The 9,559-nt window shown below is 41.2% G+C and overlaps 2 non-coding genes and 3 pseudogenes across 2 annotated transcripts; all 5 read left to right on the plus strand.

Annotated features, from left to right (window-relative positions):
- The first annotated feature begins 90 nt into the window (after positions 1 to 90).
- Positions 91 to 209, plus strand: LOC126620497 (5S ribosomal RNA; annotated as a pseudogene).
- Positions 210 to 537: 328 nt separating this feature from the next.
- LOC126620494 (5S ribosomal RNA) lies at positions 538 to 656 on the plus strand (annotated as a pseudogene).
- Positions 657 to 4,123: 3,467 nt separating this feature from the next.
- LOC126620492 (5S ribosomal RNA) lies at positions 4,124 to 4,242 on the plus strand (annotated as a pseudogene).
- Positions 4,243 to 4,633: 391 nt separating this feature from the next.
- Positions 4,634 to 4,752, plus strand: LOC126620486 (5S ribosomal RNA). The gene has a single exon (XR_007622521.1). It is a non-coding gene; the product is annotated as a 5S ribosomal RNA (ribosomal RNA).
- Positions 4,753 to 5,156: 404 nt separating this feature from the next.
- On the plus strand, positions 5,157 to 5,275 carry LOC126620460 (5S ribosomal RNA). Its single transcript, XR_007622497.1, has one exon. It is a non-coding gene; the product is annotated as a 5S ribosomal RNA (ribosomal RNA).
- The last annotated feature ends 4,284 nt before the right edge of the window (positions 5,276 to 9,559 follow it).

Below are 9,559 nucleotides of genomic sequence, written 5' to 3' on the forward strand. Positions count from 1 at the left end.
TTTTGAAGCCGATGTGATTTGCACATGCATAAAGGTTACAGGGTGATGACCAAGGAAACGATTATGTACAATTACAAGTCATAGACTAGTAGATGTGATCATACTAACTCAGATGGATCGAATCCCATCAGACCTCCAAAGTTAAGCGAGTTTGGGCGAGAGTAGCACTAGGATGGGTGACCTCCCGGGAAGTCCTTGTGTTGCTTCCCCCCAGCCTTTTTTCTTTTTTATTTTTTATTTTATTTTTTGCGTATTTTTAGTGGCGTATTTGTGGCACGCGTAGTTCATAATCGAGTCTCGTGCTTGGGAGATGAAAGAAAGGAATGGGAATTAATTCTGTTTTTTGAATTTTCGAGGGATCATCTTGATTAATATTCCTTGGGAGATGAAATAAATAGATGAGAAAGACTGTTAATTAAATTTATTTATTTACTTTTTTTTTGTTAAATTTAGAAGGATCGATTATGTACATGCATAAAAGGTTATAGGGTGATGGCCAAGGAAACGATTATGTACAATTACAAGTCATAGACTAACGGATGTGATGATACCAACTCACATGCACCGGATCTCATCACAATTCCGAAGTTATGCGAGTTTGGGCGAGAGTAGTACTAGGATGGGTGACCTCCCAGGAAGTGCTCGTGTTGCAATCCCCCAGCCTTTTTTCTTTTTTCATTTCATGATTTTTTATTTTTTATTTTTTATTTTTGCGTATTTTTAGCAGCGTATTTGTGCTTGCGTCGTTCATAACCGAGTCTCATGCTTGGGAGATGAACGAAAGGAATGGGAAAGACTATTAATTCTATTTTTTGAATTGTCGAAGGATCGTCTTGATTAATATTCGTTGGGAGATGAAATAAATGGACACACCCCGTCCCGAAGGAGGGCATGTTGGCCGTCACGTGAGAGTGACTTGACCATTTACACAGTTCGGAAGCTTTAAAGATACAATTACTAAGATGAAACACCCGAGGGTGAGTCCTACTTTTGTGAATTTTTTCAGAACACCGTTGGATTCCTCGTGGCCACCAAAGCTCTGCTAACTTGAACCTGGAGGGGTGCAAAACAAAGTTGAATGGGTCAGTAAAACAAAGTTTTTTGAAAACATTTCATTTAAAACATTTCTAACCCCTCGCTGCAAAACTTGTATAATTTCCCAAAAAATAACATAATAGCATATACCTTCAAATATCTCAAATCATCAATCTTTATCAAAACCAAAAAGTATGCCATGTCATAATGTCAAAAACAGAATATGGATGCATCAATATAACAGGTGAAATAAGGAATCAACCGGAGACCCTGCAGTTGGTCCTGTACGGTTAATTCTATAGCTCAATATCCAATCCAACCGGAGTCACCACGGTGACCTGTACGGCGCTACTCTGCACATAAGTCGGAACTACCTGAAGTAGTATGTACGACAAGAATGGTGTAATAATACGCTCTAGTGCTTCTCTCATCAATCATCTGTGCACATAATCTAAGGTCACCTACCAGTCGGAACCACTTCTAGTGGTCTGTACGACTAGCATGTCAGAACCCTCTCATGGTCTGTACGACATGCACCTACTTGGATCCAAGGTGAGCGTGCGGTGCGGTGAATAATATAAGCACTAACACCAGGGGGGCAGGTTATGAGCTCTCAACACAATTCATATCATCAATGATTCACATGAATAACATAAAACTCACCTAATACTCACCTGTGCGTCCACAACACTAATTCACATATATATATGCATCAATTATCAATTCATATATCTCATAATATGCATGCATGGCATTTTAAAACATACTTTCATTTAAACTCAATTTCTGGAAAATCGATAGTATATAGGTATAAACAGAAATACTGCCCACTCACCTGGACTTCGCCCAACAACTCCCTAGCACCATACATCAAGGCGTCATGACGATCGGCGCCTAGAACAATAATCAAGTCCAACCTCAGAAATCATATCGATAGAATATCTAACTTATATAAAACACGTCACTACGTAGTTCGATCCGGAAGATCTGCAACTCAGATTTCAAATCCATAACTTCCAGAGGTCCACAATATACCTCTAGGACAAGATCCTAAAATTTCCTTACCATCAAACGGTCGGATCTCCGTCAATTGTCAAAACCAAGTGTAGTTAACATTCTATATTATGAACTTACAACTACAATTCCGAAAGATCTGTAAATCGGATTCCCGATCCGTAAGTTCCTATAATCCTCAAATATTACGTATTACAATGTATCAAAGTTTGGTGACGATCCGACGATTGGATCGTAAATTCACATTTTCACCTAACCACGAATCGAAACGAACTTAGGTTCAATTACTCAATTTACGTCCATCAATTATCAAAACTGAACCTAGAACCTTAAACACATGCTAAGAATGACATTGGCGGGCCATTGGCCATGCGCCGCCGCGGGTGGCGGTCGGCCGCCCCGGCTAGCCGGAAAATCCAACTATTTCAAAAAATTCTCAAAAAATACAGAATTGAAGATCTCAATGAGTAGAGTAAACTTTATACCTGAGGCCAAGGTCAATTTGGCTTGGAAACACTTCAATTTCACCAAAATCCGTGCGGACCCTAGAATTGGGTGAGTTCCAATTCGTCCTCAAATCAACTCCGATGCTTGGGCTTGGTTCTAGGCCTCGAGAGGAAGCTATGGGTGGTGACAATTGGAAGAAATTGCTTCGGGATTGGGTGATTCGAAGCCAAAGCCGCCGCACCTTTCCTTGCGGTTTTCTCCATTTTCAAAGCCAAATCTCTTTAATTTTGAGATGGAATGGGTAGAGGGAAGGTCTTGGAGGGTTTCCCATGAAGTTTCTTGAAGCAATTCACCGGAAAAACGGGTGAAAATTGTCGGAAAAATAGAGATGGGTGCGCGGGTAAACGGGTTGGGGGAAAACCCGTTTCTGATCTTCTCTCCTCCGCTTCTCGCCCTCTCTCCTTTCCTCCTTTCCTCTGTTCCGATTGGCCATCCTCTCCTTCTCTCTTCTCCTGATTCGTCCCCTCCTTCTTCTTTCAGATTAGGCTGTCTTGCCCAATCCCATTTTTTCCTTTCTTCTTTCTTCCCGACTGCCCTCTTTCTTCTTTCCCAAATTCTAATAACAACTAATAAAATAATAACACATAAATATATATATGAATATATTAACCAAAGTAGAAGTACTTCTCAGGTTAGAATTCCGTAAAACTTTAACTGTGACTCCAAATCACGAACCGTCTGCACCCACGCGTCCGTAGCGACGAGTACTACGAGGATATGTCAAGAAAATAAATCTTAGGTGGCACGACACAACGATTAACCTCGAATAATGCACGTGCCTCAAAGGGCATTTTTGTAAAATCCTTTATTAAAACTTTAAAAATTCTTAAAATTAGGGATGGGCTGTCACATAAATAGATGAGAAAGACTGTTAATTAAATTTGTTTATTTATTTACCTTTGTTTTTCTTAAATTTAGAAGGATCGTCTCGATTAATATTTTTGAAATTATTGCGAACGTTTGAAGCCGATGTGATTTGCACATGCATCAAGGTTACAGGGTGATGGCCAAGGAAACGATTATATACAATTACAAGTCGTAGACTAACGGATGCGATCATACCAACTAATGGATGCGATCATACGAACTCACATGCACTGGATGCGATCATGCGAGTTTGGACAAGACTAGTACTTGGTTGGGTGACCTCCCGGGAAGTCCTCGTGTTGCATCCCCCCAGCCTTTTTTCTTTTTTCTTTTCATGATTTTTATTTTTTATTTTTTGCGTGTTTTTAGCGGCGTATTTGTGGCGCGCATCGTTCATAACCGAGTCTCGTGCTTGGTAGATGAAAGAAAAGAAGGGGAAAGACTATTAATTCTATTTTTTTTAATTTTCGAGGGATCGTCTTGATTAATATTCCTCGGGAGATGAAATAAATATATGAGACAGACTGTTAATTAAATTTGTTTATTTACTTTTTTTTTTGTTAAATTTAGAAGGATCGTCTTGATTAATATTTTTGAAATTCGTGCGAACGTTTGAAGCTGATGTGATTTGCGGATGCATAAAGGTTACAGGGTGATGGCCAAGGAAACAATTATGTACAATTACAAGTCATAGACTAATCGATGCGATCATACCAACTCACACGCAACGGATCCAATTAGAACTCCAAAGTTAAGCTTGTGTGGGCGAGAGTAGTACTAGGATGGGTGACCTCCTGGGAAGTCCTCGTGTTGCATCCCCCCAGCCGTTTTTCTTTTTTCTTTTCGTGATTTTTTGTTTTTTATTTTTTAGTTTTGCGTGTTTTTAGCGGCGTATTTGTGGCGCGCGTCGTCCATAATCGAGTCTCGTGCTTGGGAGATGAAAGAAATGAATGGGAATTAATTCTATTTTTTTAATTTTCGAGGGATCTTCTTGATTAATATTCTTTGGGAGATGAAATAAATAGATGACAAAGACTGTTAATTAAATTTATTTATTTACTTTTTGTTTGTTAAATTTAGAAGGATTGTCTTGATTAATATTTTTAAAATTCGTGCGAATGTTTGAAGCCGATGTGATTTGCACATGCATAAAGGTTACAGGGTGATGGCCAAGGAAATGATTATGTACAATTACAAGTCATAGAATAAAGGATGCGATGATACCAACTCACATGCAGCGGATCCCATCCGAACTTCGAAGTTAAGCAAGTTTGGACGAAAGTAGTACTAGGATGGGTGACCTCCTGGGAAGTCCTCGTGTTGCATACCCCCAGCCTTTTTTCTTTTTTCTTTTCATGATTTTTTATTTTTTATTTTTTATTTTTTATTTTTGCGTATTTTTAGCTGCGTATTTGTGGTGCATGTCGTTCATAACCGATTCTCTTGCTTGGGAGATTAAAGAAAGGAATGGGAAAGACTATTCATTCTATTTTTTGAATTTTCGAGGGATCGTCTTGTTTAACATTCCTTGGGAGATGAAATAAATAGATGAGAAAGACTGTGAATTAAATTTATTTATTTACCTTTTTTTTCTTAAATTTAGAAGGATCGTCTCGATTAATATTTTTGAAATTCGTGTGAACATTTGGAGGCGATGTGATTTGCACATGCATAAAGGTTACGGGGTGATGGCCAAGGAAACGATTATGTACAATTACAAGTCATAGATTAACGGATGCGATCATACCAACTCACATGCACCGGATCCCATCAGAACTCCGAAGTTAAGCGAGTTTGGGCAAGAGTAGTACTAGGTTGGGTGACCTCCAGGGAAGTCCTCGTGTTGCATCCCCCCAATCTTTTTTTTTTCTTTTCATGATTTTTTTTTTTTGCGTATTTTTAGGAGTGTATTTGTGGCGCGCATCCTTCATAACCGAGTCTTGTGCTTGGGAGATGAAAGAAAGGAATGGGAAAGACTATTAATTCTATTTTTTGAATTTTCAAGGGATCGTCTTGATTAATATTCCATGGGAGATGAAATAAATAGATGAGAACGACTGTTAATTAAATTTATTTATTTACCTTTTTTTTGTTAAATTTAGTAGGATCATCTTGATTAATATTTTTGAAATTCGTGCGAACGTTTGAAGCCGATGTGATTTGCACATGCATAAAGGTTGCAGGGTGATGGCCGCGGAAGCCGATGTGATTAATATTTTTGAAATTCATGCGCCGTTCATAACCGAGTCTCGTGCCTGGGAGATGAAAGAAATGAATGGGAAAGACTATTAATTCTATTTTTTGAATTTTCAAGGGATCGTCTTGATTAAAATTCCTTGGGAGATGAAAAAAATAGATGAGAAAGACTGTTAATTAAATTTATTTATTTAGCTTTTGCTTGTACCATACTTGACCAATCCTGAAACTACTGAGCACCGGTCAAAGTTATATCGTCAAGGACCCAGAAGAGTTTCACTCCAACTAGGAGGCCAATCACAGCGCGACACATGTCGACATTAGAAGCCAATCATAGTGTGACACGTGTCAACATCAGAAGCCAATCATAACACGACACGTGTCAATGTCAGAATAAACTAGAAACTCTCTTCTATAAAAGGAGATCATTCTCCCAGAATATTTCTGAATGTCATTTGTTCTAAATTATTCACTAGTACTCACTAAAGGAGAGCTTGAACCTATGTACTTGTGTAAACCCTTCACAATTAATGAGAACTCCTCTACTCCGTGGACGTAGCCAATCTGGGTGAACCACGTACATCTTGTGTTTGCTTCCCTGTCCCTATCCATTTACATACTTATCCACACTAGTGATCGGAGCAATCTAGCGAAGGTCACAAACTTAACATTTTTTGTTGTACCAAAGTCCCCACTGATTTTGTGCATCGACATTTGGCTCTATATGTGGGAACGACACTTATTCCCACTCTCTTCAGCTTTGTTAAGCTAGTTTCCACCATTCGTACACTCTTTTTTGACCAGGCATCCCTCTCCAACATGGGGAGCGAAGGAAGCCACAGCACACAAAATCACACCTCTCTTGCACCTGGTGCGAGGCAACGAAAGGAGGAAGGAAAGTTGGTTGATCTTCAAGCTAAAGTCGATAAGTTAGAAGCTCAGAACAACAAGATAACAATGAAGAATGAGGTCCTCCAAGAGTAGTATGAGAAGCTCTTTGAGACGCTCCACGAAACTATGCGTACTCAAACACACGAGCTTGTTACCCCTATGGACATCAACCATCATCTGGGTACCCCCCAACACGGAGGGTCACCTTCCTTTGACATGGGTATCCCTGATGAGGAGCGAGCTAATCATCAAAACATTGATTAACATGAGACTTCTCTCAACCCAGTTGTTTCGACCCGAAGCAGGAGAACTAGAGGAAGACACCTCCTTACAGAAGGAGTGGAAGGATCGAAAGTCCTCTTTTACGACTATCGAGACTTCTTAAAGCAACGTCGAGACAATCTCATCCATGTAAGCTCGAAGATCAATGACTCAAGGGTCTCTGAAAGACTTGGTCCCCTCCCATGTCCCAGGCCGGCTACCAATTTGAGGAAGGGGTAACAGGTCCTAGAGAAACACGAAGGTATATGGGACTCAGAGATGTTCTAACAAACATACCTTGGAAGTCAGTACGGCGAGTCCGGGGATAAATCACATGTTCTTGATCAGACCTTCCTACTTACAAGAGGAGATGGAGATTTACGAAAGAAAGCTCCAGTGGTACATGACTCCATTCAAGACCCTATTGTCCTACAACTCCTTAAGGAAGTAAACAAGTTGAAGGTCGAACGACAAGCTGCGATACCTGAGTGGAACCAACCTAGGCATCGCCCTCTTACAAGAAGGATCCTTGACACCCCCCTCCAAGAAAAGACAAAGCAAAAGCTTAGCTTGCAACTCTATACTGGAAAAGAGGACCCGATTGAACACCTTAACCTCTTTGAGTCCACCATGGCATACCGGATGCACACTGATGAAGAGCGATGTCTTCTCTTCCCCTTCACCCTCTCTGGCGGAGCTCTAAATTGGTATTTTCGTCTTCCACCTGAAACGGTAGACTCATTTGAGGAATTGAGGAAACTGTTTGTTTCTTAACACATTTTCCAAACCAATCGCTTGCACTCTGCGGATGACTTGTACACTATTCACCAAAAGCCAGACGAGTCATTACGTATGTATGCTGGCCGCTTCAGCCATGAGTATTTCCATTGTGCCGAGGCATACGATAAGAATGCCCTTAAAGCCTTCATAGCAGGACTACGTGACTGTTTCTTTAAGTACATGATCAATGCCAACACTTGGAAGACTTACTCTGAGGTGATGGCACAAGCTTACAACCATGCCTCCGCCGGGGCAAGGACATATCAAGGGAAACCCCCCACAGCCACCCCTTATCAGCAAGTAGGGAGTGGAAGCCAGATCCAACCAAATGAGAAGACCTCGACCTTCCAAACAGCAGTGGTGCCTTCCCCTACCTTACTTAATACTTTGCCAAGTCAACAGACATATCAACGTTAGGGCAAAATGAAAGATTTCCATCCTCACCAGTCTCATTTTAGTAAAAAGAGTAAGGGACACTATCGCGATAACCAAGGGTATCGCCACGATAATGCCTACCCCCAGGCAGTCAACACATTGGGCCAAACACGTTTCAGGACAGGCCCTACTCCGAGGTATGAGACATACACACCTTTGAACGCCACACGCATGGCCATTTACCCCAGCATAGCACACCTAATACCGAAGCCAATGCCGAGGCCATCGGGTTACAAGCCCACGAAGAACACGGGCACGTTTTGCTGCTACCACGAGCATAACGGCCATGACGGCGAGAAGTGTATCACCATTTGTGATCATGTTGAAGCTTTAGCGTGTGAAGGAAAAATTGATCAATTTCTCCTTCATCCTTCAAGGGATAACCGTAACCAACGCCAGATGAATGTGATTTATTCCATAAGCGGCAGTACACCCATATCTGAATCTTCCAACAGAGCCATGAAAAACAGCGAATGAGCTTTAAGGCCTGGTCATCAAGTGTTTCACGTGGAAGACATCAAGGGAGCCAAGTATCAAAAGCCTAATTGGGATCCAATATGTTTCTACCTTGAGGAAGAAAGAGGTATCATCTACCTTCACAATGACCCATTGATCGTGGAAGCTCACATAGCCAACTTTGAAGTACAATGAATCCTAGTAGACACGGGGGCTTCGGTCAATATCATGTTGCTGAAGCTTTCAAGGCACTTAATGTTGCTGAACACTTGCTCGATCGCTCGATTTCTCCTTTGATAAGCTTCTCCGGTGATATCGTGCAACCTTTAAGGAGCATACACTTACCTTTCACCATTGGTACATGACCTTACACAGCTACCATTACCACTAACTTCCTGGTGGTTGATTGCCCAACGGCATATAATGTCATCTTTGGACGCACAGGCATCAATGATCCCAAGGCCATGGTATCCACACATATGTTGTTGATGAAATTTCTAACCCCCTATGACAATGGTTACATCAAGAGGAGATCAACTTAGTGCACGGTCATGTTACAACACTTCGGTCAAGCAACAGCACTTGTCTGTGCCTAAGGAAACCCTTTCTATACATGACCAAGTCATAAAGACCAACCCGAACGAAGCCAACTTGGATCTTCATGGTGGCAACAGTCAACCCGACGATCCTTGAGACGACTCTATCACCCAGCAAGCACAACCCACTGAAGAGTTGGAGAAGGTTTCTATCTCAAAAGATTATCCATATCGCATGGTGAAGATTGACACCACGTTGTCACCACCCATTCGGTTGGCATTCATCTCTTTTTGGCAAGAGAAAACTGAGGTCTTCGTATGGTCATACGAGGACATGCCAGGCATCTCTCCCGATATCATATGTCATCGCTTAAGTATTGACCCCTAAACCATAAATGACGCTAAATGATATGAAGCAATGAAGGCAAAAGTTGAAAAACTCAAAGGCATAGGCTTCGTCCGCGAAGTCAATTACCCAACATGGGTAGCAAATGTGGTCCTTGTTAAGAAAAATCTGACCAAAGAAAGTCTCCTGCTCCAAAAGGTCTTGTGGAGAATGTGTGTAGATTACACCGACCTAA

This window comes from Malus sylvestris, chromosome 4, assembly GCF_916048215.2.
Source record: "Malus sylvestris chromosome 4, drMalSylv7.2, whole genome shotgun sequence".
In the NCBI taxonomy this organism is placed as follows: Eukaryota; Viridiplantae; Streptophyta; class Magnoliopsida; order Rosales; family Rosaceae; genus Malus; species Malus sylvestris.